The 13,173-nt window shown below is 42.2% G+C and overlaps 1 protein-coding gene across 12 annotated transcripts in view; it reads left to right on the top strand.

Annotated features, from left to right (window-relative positions):
• Positions 1-13,173, top strand: part of Klf12 (Kruppel like factor 12) — a 411,614-nt gene that overhangs the window by 51,324 nt on the left and 347,117 nt on the right. The gene's annotated exons all lie outside the window — the stretch shown is intronic.

Here is a 13,173-nt window from a genome sequence, read left to right as displayed (position 1 = left end):
ACACAGTCTATGAATATGTGAGTGAATGGATGTTATAACAACTGTGTGCAGATGCATTGGTGTGTATGAATTTACTCTTGAAGGAACGTACTGACAGCATAGAACCTGGGTGAAAACATGTTGCTTTCCCCGCTGTAACTCGTCTGCAGGCTCTCAGGTACTTCTAGACACATTGAGTCTGCAGACTGATGCACTGCAGGTGCTGGGAACTGGATGGCGTGGTTAGCCAGCTGAAGTTGCTCATTTTAATAATTAAGATAGCTGACTTTAGGACACTCTCTGGCAGGTGCAGAGAAGAGGAACGAGTTAGAGTTACTGTGAAGAGGCGCAGGGAGGCCTCTGTTCTCAGTCCCTTGCTAGACAGCCACCCCCCATCACTCATCTCCTCTGTTCCACTTTGCAAGACTGAAGCTCTGCAACCGTTTAACCAGAAACTCCGTATCCCCCCCCCCTGCCCCCCAACTCCTCTTAATCATCTCTCTACTTTCTGTTGCTGTGGACTTTTTTTTTAACCACTCCAGAATCTTTCATTAGTAAACTGTGTAGTACTTCTGTTGGGTTTACTTAGATTGCAATAGGAAATAGCTTGTGCAACACTTTAAAATATTTCTTGGAAAGCTTTGTCTTTTACGACGCATATGTGTGTAGAACCTATGTGATTTTATGTCTGCCACATGTTTGGAGAAGATTATGGAGAGCAATGGAGGCATTTGATTCCCCTGATGGACATTACAGCCAGTTGTTAGCTGTCCCGTGGGTGCTGGGGAAATAAACTTGGGCCCTCGGTAAGAGCAGCCAGTGTGCATAACTACGGGGCCATGTCATTATCTTTAAAAACGTGTCCGATAAACATTTACAGAGGTTGTTTTCTTTGCCTTTCCTCCTACCTTTGAAGGGAGTTTAGCATTGTCCCATAGCTTAAGACTCAGGGATAGATGACCATGGCAGCCACTGCACCCAGTGGGGCTAAAAGAGGAGAATGCTATGTTAGAGGCTAGCCTGTGCTGCATAGCTAGATGGTGCTTTAAAGAAAAGGGGGGAGGGCTTTATAATCTCAGAGAACTTACTTCTGTTGAAGGTAGATTGTGAAGAAAAAGTGATTAGTGGGAAAACCTTAATTTCAGGGTACCCTCATAATTTCTAGACTGTGCATGTTGTACTTTACCTGAGGTATGCAGGGCTATTTGGCATCATTAATCAGTGCATTGGAATCATCGCTCCGGATGATTCTGCTTCATTTACTTTGTGTCAGAATGTTTGCCACACAATAATAGAGAATAAAAGTACATCATTAATTACAGCTGAGAGGCTCACGCGTGTGACTATGTGTGTGTTTCCATTGTCAAACAATGAAGGGAATTTAACAGAACAGTCCTTACAAAAGACATGATTTAATTAAACCATAGTATTCAGCTCCCTGTGATTTACAATCACATCTGCTAACGGTTTTAAGTAATACTTAAGCAAGTTTCTCCTAACAGTGCCCCAGCCGACATCTTCGGTCGATCTGCAGAGGGAACGATGTTTTTTAGTAGTGGCTTTGTGTCTCTTGGGTTAATGGTTGCTGTGTTTTTAAGAAGAGTGTAGAGGTTCTGAAACAGGGTCCATTCCCTTACAGATACGCACTTGAGTGGAGTTTGTGCTGGAGAGAACTCTTGTGAAGAGGGAAGATTTAACATAGAACCTTCTTAGACTTGATAGACACATTCAGTGAAGTATTAGGATACAGATCAGTGTATAGAAACTGGCAGCTTTTCTAGATACCAATAATCAACTTGCTGGGAACAATTAGGAAAATAATCCATTAATAGTTGTAAAAAAGACCCCAATCCCAAAACAGTCTACATTTGAGCTTAACCAAATATATTAAAAGCCAGTACCATGGAAAAAGTAACAAAATGAATTTTAAAAAAAGAAAACATTAGAAAATCGAAAATACCCATATTGATGAATTGGGAGGACTAATAGTAACAAAATGGCTATATATAACCAAAATAATCAACATATCTATTTCAGAATATCTGGTTTTCACTGAAGTAGAAAAATAAATACCTAAATTCAATACAGAAATACAAAAACAGCCTTAGATAGCCAAAGCTGTCCTGAGCAAATGTAGCCATTAATGGAGTTATCAGAGTACCTGACTTCAAACTCTATGATAAATCCATAGGAACAAAACAGCACATGAGAACACTAGGAAAACACATTATTCAGGGAAAAAAGCCCATCCAGCCACGGCCATCTGATTCTTGACAAAAGGACCAGAAACATACATGAGAGAAAAGACTCTTTATGAAGGAATGCTGGGAAATAGTAAAACCATCTGCAGAAGGCTAGACCACATCTCTCACTCTTCACACAATTCGATTCTAAGTGGATCAGGCCTTAATATCAGACCTGAAACTTTGAAAATGTTAGAGGAAAACACATGGAAACACTTCAAGATTTCTCAGAATAGGGTCTTAATAGCTCTGGAAATAATAGCAAAGATTGATAAATAGGATTGCCTAAGATTAAAAAAACCATCACAACAGAAGAGAGTAGAGAGACAGCCTAGAGAATGGGAGGAGTATTTATCCAACAGAGGACTAATATGTTCAATGCATAAAGATCTCAAGAAAGTAAACACTAGGGGCCTAAGGAGACACTCACTATCTGGCAGCACTGGCCGCTCTTGCAGAGGTCCTGAGTTCAGGTCCTAGAACCCACATTGAGGCTCACAGTTTCCTATAACTTCAGTTCTAGGGGGCACAGTGACCTCTCCTGACATCTACTAATACTGCACACACTTATATACATATGACCAAAGTAGTCATACACATAAAAAAAGTAAAAAAAAAATTATTTAAAAATTACACATCAAATGAACAAATAATCCAACGAGTAAATGACAAAATTAACACCAAACACTTATCCAATAAAAATATACAAATGGCTGATAAATATATGAAAAAACCATTCAACATCTTTAACTATTAGTGAAATCCAAATAGAGGCTACATTGAGATCCCATCACATCAATGAGAATGGCTATCATGAACAAAACCAACAGACTGCAAATGTTGGTAGAGATGGGAAGAGAAGAGATGTGTACAGTTTTAACGGCAGTGTAAATTAGTACAACCACTGTGGATATTAATATACATGTTCATCAAAAAATTCACGTTTGAGCTACCATTTGATTCCTCTGTATATCAGTTATTGGTATATACATCAAAGTATCCAAGTCAATATATTTACAGGAAAAACACCAAACCTATGTTTATTGGAACATTATTCAAACTAGCCAAGATCTGTAAACAATCGAGGTACCTGTCAGAGGATGAATTAATACAAATACGCAGCATGAATACACAATTTTGTTTTATGTAAACAAGAATGGAATTGCCACTGTAAGAAAATTAGCGGAACTGGAGATCACCGTGTTAACTGCAAAAACAGTCTCCGAAAGACACGTGCCGGATGTTTTCTCTCACATGCCGCAGTTAGTGAGCAAAGGTTTCAAAGTGAAAGGGAGACCATCAGTGGGTGTGGGGAGGGTGGGTGGGGAAAGTGGAAGGGCCCCACCCACAGCAACAGTGGGGTGAGTATAACCAGAGACTCTTATATGTATATATGAAGATGTTACTCAGTGCTATGATAATAAAAATGAAAGAAAAAAAAAAAACCCTACAACTCCCAGTGCTTCCGCATAAGAAGCTCTCAGCACATTGGTTTTCTGGGTGCCAGACCTCTTGGACTTCTCCGTAACTATTCTTTGCCCCTTTGGCCCTGGGTAGCTAGGACTTCCATCCCAAACCAGCACAGAACAAGCAAACTTGATGCTGGGCTAGGCTTAGTGGCTCATGGAATGCCAGTGCTGGAAGAAGCAGGAGGGTGGGGTGTTTAAGGCTGTCCTTGGCTAAATGAAAGTCCAAGACAGTACCCAGCTCCATGACACCCCATCTCCAGAATAAGGGCAGGAGTACTCCCAAACCCCACAGTGTTTATTGTAAGGTTACGAAATAATTGGTTTCTTCTTTAGTCTAAAGGGCAGGTGAAAGAGGTGAGGAGGCTGCCTGGCTTTATTTCTGAGTTTAATAATTAGTAAAAGACAAATAGGCACTTTGGGAAGGAGAGAATACACAGACGGGAAACGTTAAGCAGTTTAATGCTATAAGCAGAAGTGGGTGACTAACTGAGTTTTTGAGGTTCTTAGAGAAGCTAATCTCCGGAAGTTCATTCTATGTTATTGTTGTTAGTTTTTAAGCCACCTCATAGTTCTTGCATTGTTTTTATATATTGCTTTGAGTTCTTTTCGTAATGAAGTTGTCATGTGCAACTTTTAGAGCTATTTTGAGTAACTTAGCCAGGCATGTTCATCTCCCAAATGAAGTGGTGGGAACTGGTACTCAGAACTGCTGGCTCTTGGGGCCATACCTGTGTACAGAGCATTACATTGCATGACTTAGTCACATTTCTGCATCTGTTAATCGTGATGGCATTAATAATGACAACAGTTTAATGCTCATTTTCATACTCTCAAATTTCTGTATGTAGACAGTGGTGTTGAAAAGTAGATGAAACCAAAAATTCTTTCAGTATATAATATACTCTTGACATTAGAAGTGTCAAAAAGTGAGGGAATCAAAACTGTTTTGTAAAAATACTTGTAGTCCGTGTTTGGATATGTGCGTTCCTAAAGTCTGCTGTTGAAATAGTGTTGATGGCATTGAGACATGGCGCCTTGAAGGGGTGGTTAGGTTTTGAGGTCTGCTTCTCATGAGGAGGAATTAAGGACAACTCTAGAGACCTTTTGCCATGTGCTGTTGCCTTCCTGCTCCATTCTCTCACCTGACGACGACACAGCGTTTGTGTCCTGTGAGGTTTCAGCCACCTAGGACCATCTCGCAAGCAGAGATCATGGTCTGTGGGATGACTGAATCTGCCAGTGCCTTGATCATGAACCTGCAGCTTTTACAAGGAAGCAATTGCATTTCTGGTCTTTAGAAGTTGCCCAGAGTATGGTGGTTTGTGACAGTTGCCCAGCCTCGGACGTGCAAGTATGAATGTATGAAGACAGTTGCTGCATTGGTTTGTTGCTTGTCACCTTGACAAAAACCAGAGACATCCAAGAAGAGGAGACCTCAACTGAAGAATCGCGTGGATCGGGTAGGTCATTCATCATGTCTGTGGGACAGTCTCTTGACTACTGACTGATGTGTGTGTTGGGGGGAGGGTCAGTACACTGTAGGTAGGTGGTCCTGGGCTGTATTAGCAGGATGAACAAATCACAGAAGGAAGGCAGTAATCTGTGGGCACCTCCATTGTCTCTAGTTTAGACCCTGCCTTACAGGTTCCTGCCTTTGATTTCTGTCCCTCCTTATCTTGAAGATGGAGTGTAACCTATAAGCCAAATAAACTCTTCCCTCCCTCAATGCTTTGAGTCAGAATTTTATCACAACAACAGAGAATCAAAGTAGAACACTTGTATCTTAAATTAGTCAAACAAAAAATCTTGAAATCATATATATATATATATATATATATATATATACATACATACATATATATATATATATGAATAATGAATAAGTTGAGAAATCATTCATACTATATGCAGGTCACCTATTCCAAACCCATAATCTCTTCACTTTTAGTAGTCACAGAATTGGGCAGCAGCATAATGAATTTCAAGACATTAGAAAACCTTCCTTTAAAAAGTGTATGTGGTATTCGGGGATATCTGGCTTGTTTTCAGTTTTGAATTACAAAGAGCAGAGTTTAAAACTATAGCTAATTATAACAAAATCTTTCAATTAGTGTCAGAGTGGTGCTTGCAAAGCTTTCATTAGCTTGTGATTATGTCCCAGACCTTTAGAGGCAGTCTCTTCTCCGGGCTGAGCAAGTTTCCGGGACAGAGCCCCTGTGTGGACACGTGGCTCTCTTCACGTTGTTGGATCAGAGTCCTCCTGTTTCTCTTCTTGCGTTTGTGAGCTTTGTCAGGAAGAAGCTGATGTATGAGGTTTGTATCATGCACTGAGAAGTTAAGTGTGCAAGTGGCTCTTAAGAGTAGGTTAGATGTCTGCTTTGCATTATCAAATCTGCAAACCATACTGAATAGAAAAATGTTAACTTAGGCTTTTCTTTGAAGCTCTTTTTGGGACTGAGGATGTAACTCTGCTAGTCAAGTGCTCGCCCAGCATTCATGCAGCCCTGGTTTGCATCCCCAGCACTACATAAATGCATGGTGGTGAATGCCTATAATCCACACATTCTAGAGCTCTAGGAGGGAAGATCGGAAACTCAAGGTCATTGTTAGGTGTCTACTAAGTCTGAGTGTAGTCTCAGATACAAAAATACCTTGTCTCAAAAAGATTAGAAGAAAAACTGTAACAGAAACTTGAAGTTTCTCTTTAAGCTGGTTTATCCTTTTTGTGATTCAAACTGTCAGGAAAAGTGACTAATTAAATCAAAAGCTAGCTTAAGAAATGGGGAATGAGTCCAGATTAAATCACTAGCCAACAGCACTGAAACTCACTTGCTGTCCAATTATCTTTCTGTCCTTGATACTTATGCTAAGTGCTCATCTTGTAGGGGTCCCATCCTTCTTGCCTTCTTTTTATCATTTATTAAGCGCCTTTTTGCTTGTTTCAGCACTGTTTCATATCCGAAGAATATAAATGTAGTTTGGAATCCTTCTTACATTTGATTTGGCAAAAGGTGCCTAGTAAATATTTGTTGAATCGAGTGGCATTGCAGCTGAGTCTCTTGGCACACTGCTGAGTTATACATACGCCTGGGATCCTTTGTAGAAAAGCAGCCTTTTGGGCATCTAGCAACATTCCAAGCAACCTGTGGCAATTCCTCACTTCTCTGTCTCTTTCCCCTTTCATATTCAAGGAGATGGCAAATTCAACTAGGCTTTAGCCCTCAGGGCAAGTTGGTTACAAGTAGTAGGTCATAACTCAAAGGCCTACTTAAATTCCACCAACTATAGAATTATGACTACTAGTGAGGTTGAGTTAGACAACAAAGGGGAAAAACAGAATCTAGTCTTAGGTCAACGAAGGCAGACTCAAAGCATCTACTGCCTTTGGAATCCGAACTCATATTGGATCCTGAGACCTTTTCCTCTGGGGTGGCTGGTCAGAGGAAGGCATGCTGTGGCTCTCCCTGGGTGGGAGCTGCTCTCTGGGCTGCCCTGTAGCTGTTTCCATGTTTTAGAGGTGGCATAGGAAATTTGAAGGCTATGCTGCAATGTCCATGCGCACATCCATTTTAAAGAATGAGACATTAGCAAAGAGTGAGGTTTCTCTTGCTTTTAAAGCAAGTCATTTCCATGATTTCTTCACCTTTTCTAGACTCTCAGCTAGTTCATAGAAGAAAATATCATTTAACTAGTTGTAAACAGGTCGTATTGCTGGGTTATGTATGTTGGTGTACTCCTTATTGGGAGTAGAGTGGGAGATAGGAAAATTGCAAGGTTTGTTAACTAGGTGTTACTTTTCTTTGAGCCACCGCTGGCACAGTCAGCATGAGTGGATTTATATACGTAGAGAAAAATAGAATTAACTCAATTGTGGGAAGGTATTTCCAGCAGTTAAGTGGAGCCATGGGAGTTCTTTGTCTGTATTTCCGTCTTAGGTCTTGCATTAGTTGAAGGGCCTATTGGAGTTTGTTTTTCTATTTCACAAATAATTTGTTCTATGGACATGTGTGCATGTGCCTTTTAAGGCTCGTGTTTGTTTGGGAACCTTTTAAGTGGCCCAAGGGAGCAGCTTCCCTGTGAGCACCATTTGAACACAACACAACTTCCTAAATTCCTGTGTCTAACTCAGCAGCTTGACCTGCTCAATTCAAAGAATCAGCAGAGCCCAGTGACTATTGGCAGTGTTTCCTTAAGCAGGAGGTAGCAGGATTTGGAACTGCCTAGGTCTCAAGTAAATCTGAGACCTAGGGATGAGCGAAGGTCAGCACTGTTGTCTGCACATCCCAACCCCTCCCCCACTCCATGACAACGGGCTCTTTGAAAGAATCTTTTTTCAAAAAGTATTTTTAATCTTCTGAAAATTATATACAGTGTATTTTAATCATAACCATCCCTGCCCCCCAACTCCACCCAGAGCTACCCTACCTCCCGATCCCGTTTTCTTTAATAGAGTTCAGCTTGTGTGGCTAAAACACTCTTGGGCGTCAGTATTGTACCAGAGGATGGCCTGCCAGAGCAAGGGTCACACTCTGAAAGAGAACTGACTTTCCTTTCCCAGCCACTCTTAGTTGCCTGGAGTTCCCCAGTGACGGGCAGGACTCTGTTCTTCCTCCTTACCTCCACGCTGGGATTTGGTCTGGCTTGAGTCTATGCAGGTCTTGTGCATGTTGTCACGATGGCTGTGAGTTCATATGTGTTGCTGTCCCTTTGTATCGCCAAAACATTGTTCCTTTGTAGTATTCCACCGCCCCAGGCTCCTAATCTTTCCACCTCCTTTCCCACAGTAATTTTTGAGCTTGAGAGCAGTGTGATATTGACACCGCATTTAAGGCTGAGCACTTCACAGTCTCTGTTGTTTGAAGGATGACTGGGCTGTGGGTCTCTGCTAACTGCTATTTGCTTCAAAAAGAATCTTCTCTGATAAGGGATGAGTGATGCATTAATTTATGGGTTCACCAATTCATTAGGAATGAGTTTCATACTATGCCCATTTAGCAGAATAATAGCATTGGGGTGTCCCCTAGGGACTGTGATCTTTCTGGACACGGTCTCTTGGCCCTGATGATGATTGCTAGGTATGGGTTTCATCTCATAGGACAGGCTTTAAATCCAGTGAGAATGCTGTTACTCGCAGGACATTTGTGCCATTATTGCAGCTGTGGGTGTATCTCGTCAGGAGTGTTGTTACTGTCCTTACCACGTGTGTGGCTGGATAAGAATGACCATTGCATTTCTCCTTTGTTACCATGAGTAGCACCTTCCAGCACTATGAAAGCTAGCCAGGAGGGATGGTGTTTCCAGGTTAGTACTAGCTTATATTTAAAAACGAATGGCTCTCACCTATTGTCTCCACCTTCCCTCAAACATCCCTGCCCTAAGAACTCCAAAAAGAAATAATGAGCTAATTATTTGGTCACATCACCTGCTTATAGAAATCTTGAACATTGTGAAGGTGTGGCATTATGAAGTCAACTAATTTAAGAAAATTAAGTTTCAAAAATTGTAAAGGATATTGTAGTGATTGTATTTTACTTCTTTTTCTCTTTTTGTGAGCTATTTCTAACAAGGGTTAATTTCTTGTATTTATAATCATAGCTATAATTTATTATAAATTCCAGGACGACATTGCAAGTATTAAAGATTTAGGGGCTTGCAGCAACCTGTATTTGTGTCTGTTTCATGGTTCTCATATTTTCATTAACTTTTCTTTTTTTTTTAAAGATGTATTCATTTATTATATGTAAGTACATTATAGCTGTCTTCAGAAGCTATACCCAGAAGAGGGCATCAGATCTCATTACGGATGGTTGTGAGCTACCATGTCCATGTGGTTGCTGGGATTTGAACTCATGACTTTAGGAATAGCAGTCACTGGCTCTTAACCACTGAGCCATCTCTCCAGCCTCAACTTTTCTTTTTAATTTCTTTTTAGTTAGTATGTACTGTGCACAAGCACTCGAAAAGAGATCAGCAAGATGCAGCAACTGTGTCTGTGGGCACTGCCCTAGTAGTGATAGCTGATGTGTTTCCCCTAGCCATTTACCATTGAAACCAGCAAGACTTTGTACCCGTGTCCCCAGCCCTCAAATGTTGCATGACAATCAGAGACTCATCTTATCAAAGTGCTGAGACTCAGTGACTGAGGAGTATGTACCCTTAAAGACGACAAAGATGTCAACCCGAGCTCCACCTTCCGAAGCCCAGAGAACATCATAGGAGGGAGGGCAGTTTGGAGTCGGACGATGGAGACGAGTGTTGTGAAATGTTACCAACCAGATCCAACACAGCTGTTGCAATAGTCAGGAACACCCAGAGCTATGGGTACCTGCATGACACTCTGAGTTCCTGTGACAGATAAAAGAGTGCGATCCTAATGACTTTGATCATGCTGGAGGGGACATCGTCCCTCTAATGGGGTAATCGCTGAAGGACAAGATGGGAAGAAGAAGGGGTTCAGAGAAGGCCGTCAGAGGGTAACGAGGGGCTGAGTATGATTACGATGCATTTTATGCATGTGTGAAACTGTCAAAAATACAGAAGGAGATTCAGGAAGACATGTTCTTGGATCAGTGGATCTCAGCCCGTGGCTTGACAAGGGTTGCATAGCAGATATTCTACGTATCAGATATTTACATCAAGATTCAAAACAGTAGCAAAATTGCAGTTATGGAGCAGCAACGGAATACATTGTATGGTTGGAGGTCACCACAGCGTGAGGAATTATAATTAAATGGCTACAGCATCAGGAAGGCTGAGAGCCACTGACTTGAATTATTAGAAAGGCGGAATATAATCTGGGATAAAGGTGAGTGGCAGAGCTCTGCCATCATTGGCTTGGCTTCCAGGTAAACGTGCATTCCGACTTAGGTATCTTGTGTGGAGAAAAGATGGGGCTTGGGGAGAGGCCGTTGTGGGGATCTAACCCTACCCCTGCATTCCACCTTGGGTGCTAAGTTGCTGTGGTAGAATTTCTGATCATTCCCAGAGGAAGGAAAATGTAGGAGATGCTGCTGATTCATTACACGGTGTTTTATGCTTTTCTGTCAATCTTCAGAGAGCTGCTCATTCTTTCCTATCAGCATCAATTTAACATAATGGCAATCACCGTGCAGCATTGCGTCGTGGCCAGTTTTGTAGCGCCGGGATGGGACTTGGATCTTAATTTCTTTTAACTATTTGTTGTCGCATCTACTTCAGTTCATCGTTTATTCACTTGTTAAAACTTTATGAGCTATAACAAAGTGTAGCCTTACAGATTACCGTAGCCCGAGGCTGTTGCTGACAAAAGTCCCTACAAGCCATGTAAAATAATGATTGATTCCCTTTCTTTTATTTATATTCTCCTCAGGTTTAATGAAATACTCCTGAGCTAATGGTCAAATTGCAACGAGGAGTCCACTCCTGATGTGGCATGTTTTAGACTGACAAACACTGCGCCATTTTTATATGGGGGAACCCACCTTGCCAGGATTAGCACTTGTAGTCTTTATCACAGTAAAATGTGGTATTTTCATCAGCATCCTAGCCCCATAAAGGCAATGGTGTGTGCTTTATTTCTGGTTCTATTTGATGATGCCTATTTTTGCTACTGTGAATATATGCTGTGTGTGTGTGTGTGTGTGTGTGTGTGTGTGTGTGTGTATGTGTCTGAGTGTGTAAGAATATGTTAAGATTGATAACCTGTGGGAATTGCTTCCGGTGACTCTTGGTCTCCTGCTGTTTATTTCCTTATGCTGTATGTATATGGGTATGTGTATCGGTGTACGGTGTATATGTATGTGTGATTTGGGTACAAGCACATATGTGGCATATGTGTGGAGGCCCTGAGGGAGATGCGAGGTGGTCTGCTCTATCCTATTTCACTGTTTTTTTTTTCTTTTGACATAGGTTGTCTCACTGAATCTGGAGCTAGGCTAGCAGCCATCAAGTCACAGCCACGCTCCTTGTTTCTCATTGCTCTAGGGTTGAGAACAGATGTGGCTACATCTAGCTTTTTATGTGGATGCTGGGATCCAAACTCAGGTCTTTACACTTGCAAAGGAAGTGCTCTTGCTCCCTGAGTTATTGCTTCAGCCTCTCCTACACTTATTATGTAAAGTTTATCTCCTGAGCTGTGCCGCCTGTGAGACTAAACTGAAACTAGCATCTTTCATTCATCAATGAAGGAAATTGTTGCAGGCCTGCTGTAACGCCTCGGGAGGGGCCATGTGTGAGCATCCACAGCCCTTCTGCTGTAACAAGATCTCTCCCACGGGGAGGAATGGTGTAGCACATTAGATAATTACCTGGAAACCAAGAAAACCCCTCAGTTACTTCCTTAGTCAATCTGGCCTCCCCTTGCCTGGAAGCATCTCTCCCTTTCTTTACATCCTGCAGAGGGCCAGTTGTCTGGGCCTGAGGCTGTTGCTAACAGCATTGCTTATGATCTGTCACCTTCTCCTCCAGATGAAAGTGTCTGAATTTCTGTTTGCTTGCTCTCTGTTTGCTGTGAGTTTTGAGACAGAGTCTTGTGTAGTCCAGGCCAGCTGTTGGCTCATGGTATATATATTTTAAAGAGCCTTCCTTTACTCTGGTTCCTTCTCTAGGAAACAAACTTTCCTTAGTCTCCTCTCTCCTGAGCTGTAGGAGAGCCCCTCGGCAGAGCTTGTTGTGGCTTCCTTGACCTCCATTTGCTCGATAACTAAAGCGCTTGCGTGTGAACACCTTCGGGGAAGCTCACGCGTTGGCTCCTGGCTTCTCAAACTGCTACATAATGTCATACCTGACCATGCCTTCACTTGATTTAACTTACAGCTTGTCTCTTCAGTTTCCTTCCCTTGGGGACACACCCTTCACGGGCCGCTGCTTCCTCTAAGCTTCCGTCTGTCCTGCCCACATTTTCTCCCTTCATCCCTCCCATTGTGCTATAAGAACTTTTCTGCCCACAGTTTTCTAGCAGGAAATCTAAGATTAGAGCGCCAGCCTGGCCAGGCCCTGCTGCAGATGGCCAAAGTCTCCTCGTCCCTGCATACGGCAAAAGGTGAGAGAAGAGGTTCCTGGGGGTGTCTATCAGTCTCTGCCTCTCAATTTCTCTCACTCACACTGTGTCTCTCTGACATTGGGATTGCCAGAGAACCTTGCCTGGGCTGTACTACGCAGCCACAGCCCTGCCCATGGACTCTCCCTCACCAGGGCACTAATCCTATACTATACAGTCCCATGGTCCCATGGCAAATGCCTCATCTGCCGTCAGAGTGAAGATCTTGGAATTTAGGGAGACCATCTAATAAATAAAGCAGAAAGAGCGAAACCGTGATCATCAATGTCTTAGGCTTGTGGTAGGACACTTGGAAAAGGGCCACTCCAAATGTCTATAGGGTGAGATAGACCACCATGACAATGTCTGGATGACTCTTTCCCTAGAATCTCTGTCCACAACCCCTTGCTTCCTTTCCATCTGTCACACACCAATTTCACATCCTGGAGGGAGTGGGTTCTCATTT

The sequence above is a fragment of the Mastomys coucha genome, unplaced genomic scaffold, assembly GCF_008632895.1.
Source record: "Mastomys coucha isolate ucsf_1 unplaced genomic scaffold, UCSF_Mcou_1 pScaffold9, whole genome shotgun sequence".
In the NCBI taxonomy this organism is placed as follows: domain Eukaryota; kingdom Metazoa; phylum Chordata; class Mammalia; order Rodentia; family Muridae; genus Mastomys; species Mastomys coucha.
The sequence above is the reverse complement of the archived record's forward strand: the minus strand, read 5'-3'. Positions and strand labels throughout refer to the sequence as shown.